This window comes from Penaeus chinensis, chromosome 15, assembly GCF_019202785.1.
Source record: "Penaeus chinensis breed Huanghai No. 1 chromosome 15, ASM1920278v2, whole genome shotgun sequence".
Lineage (NCBI taxonomy): Eukaryota > Metazoa > Arthropoda > Malacostraca > Decapoda > Penaeidae > Penaeus > Penaeus chinensis.
The window spans coordinates 24,698,746-24,701,245 of record NC_061833.1 but is presented as its reverse complement, the minus strand read 5'-3'; positions in this window follow the sequence as shown (position 1 = coordinate 24,701,245).

The following is a 2,500-nucleotide window of genomic DNA, read 5'->3' as shown; positions in this document are numbered from 1 at the left end:
TATAAAGGGAAAAGAAAAGAAAAGATTAGTGTGATTAAAGGAAGTGAAAATGGAATGAAATATGTATGTAAAGGAAAGAAAGAGGTATAAACGGGTTAAGAAATAAGATATTGATAAAGAAAATGAGGGTAAAAATGGAAAATGAGAAAATTGAGAAGGAAGAGATGTAAAGAAGGGGAGATAAAGAGAAGAAAGGGAGAAAATGAGTTAAGAAGAAGGAATTGAGGAAGAGATTGAGGGAGTTAGTAGAGGATAAGAAGAAAAAGAAAGAAAAAGAAGAAGATAGAAGGAATGGAGAGTAGAGGGAGAAGAAGAAAGGGAGGAAAAGAGGGAAAGAAAAATAATTAGGGAAGGAAAATAGAAAAAGATGTAAAAGATAAAAATGGTAAAGAATGGATGAAGAAGTGGGGTAGAAAATTAAGATGCGATAATAAGTGGGAAGATTATGGGTTTTTAATTATTTTTTATATATCGTTTGGTGGAAATGGGAACAGAAACGGAAAAGGGAATATAAAGAAAAGAAAGAATTAAAAAGAGCGGAAAGAAATGGGAAAAAGGAGTTAAAGAGAAGGAAGAAGAAGAAAGGAGAGAAAAGAAAGAAGGAAGGGAGGAAAGAGGGAAGAAGAAAGAAAAAGGGAGTATCATTAAAGAGAGAAAGAAAAACGGAAGGAAAAAGAAAAAAAGAAAGAGAAAAAAGAAATGGTAGATAAGAGGGTAAGAAAGAATGGGGGAAAAAAGAAAAGAAGGTAAAAGAAAAGGAAAAGGAAAAAGATAGGGAAAAAGAAGAAAAGGAAGAAGGAAGAAAAGGGATGATTTAGGAAAGTAAAAAGAAAAAGAAAAAAGAAAAGGAAGATGGGGGAAGAAAAAAGGGTTATATATGCGAGAAGAGAGAAGAGAGAGAGAATCGGAATAAATGTGAGGGGGGTTTTGAATGGGACAAGGGTCCAGGAGAGTTGGAGTAAGAGTAGTAGTTGTGATGGTTTAGTGCAGGAAAGGATTGATTAAAAAAGGGAGGTATCCCCCCCCCCCCCCCCCCCCCCCCGGGGAACGGTGAAGAGGGGTTTTTCTAGGTTTAGAGGGGTAGAGGGCCGGGGTAACACCCCCTACTAATCGTGTAGACAGGCTCTCGAGGTGGGGAAAGGTGGAGGGGTCGGGTAAATGGGGGAGTTTAGATTGTTAGATGGTGTTTAGAGGTGTTTAGAGAGTAGTGTAGATTTTAGAGGGTGGTTCACCGTTGGGAAAAGAGTGGGGGGAAAAAGTAAGAGGGGACAAGAGGGAACAAGGTCTGGTTGTGGGATAGGGATAGAGGGGGGCGGTGGGATATGGGTTAGGATTGGTAGAGGGACAATAATTTTAGTGGGTAGGGGTGGAGGGGGGGTTATGATTGGGGGGGGGGGGGTCCATGGGGGGGGGGGGTTGATGGGGGGGGTGAGGGGTGGGGGACATCCCCCACTAAAAGAGGTGGAAAGTGGTTTTAATTAAAATTAAAAATTTTTAACGGGAGGGAAAGAAAGAAAGAAAGAGGAAAGGAAGAAAAGGGTGGGGGATAGGGATTTATTGGGGGATATACAAAAAAGGAGAGATTTTTGGTTAGAGGAGAAGAGAAAGATAGTAGGGGAGGAAAGGAAAAGCGAGGTGTGTTTATTTTAGAGAGAGAAAGAGATAGAGAGAGAGAGTAGTTAGAGAGAGAGATAGTTAGAGAGAAAGAGAGAACGAGCGAGAGAGAGAGAATGAGAGAAGAGAGAGAGAGAGAGAGAGAGAGAGAGAGAATTTGAGAGAGGAAGATTTGAAGGAGAGAGAAGAGAGAGCGAGATCGAGAGAGAGAGAGAGGTATCACGAGAGACAGAGAGAGAGAAAGAGATGGAGAGAGTGATAAAACAGAAACAAAGACAGACAAAAAAAAAGACCTTGAAAACAAGAAAGAATCCAATCAAACAAACAAAAACAGTAAAGATGAAAAACAAGAAAAGGAAAAGAAGGAGATGCCAGGTCTTCTCATTCCTCCTTTATAGGCCCTGAAATTGGCTACCTTCCACTCCTACCCCCTCTCTCCCCCCTCACTGCCCTCCTCCCCCCTTGTCCCCCTTCTTTCGGCCCTCCCCTACACCCTCTCCTTCCCCATCTACCCCCCCCCCTCTACCTATCTACTACCCTCGAGAAAGAAAGAAAAAAAGGAGAAAGAAAAAAAAAAACTTGGATCTTCCTGTGTTGCTTTTATTTTTTTAAAAGTCTAAGTGAGGTCTTGAGAAGGTGTGTTCAGCTACGAAAGAACAGCGTTTTTCTTTGGCTACGTTGATCTCGATGTAAGATTTTTCTTTGGTTCCTTTTTTTAATTAAATTCTTCTGTTCGCGTCTTTGTCGATCTAATCTATCATTCTAGCTCAGAATCGATATTCTATATAGCCTATCTCATATCTGGCTATCTCGTTTCTCTCTCTCTCTATCTCGCTAGAGATAGATTTACAGGAATTCTCTTTTATTATATATATATATATAATAT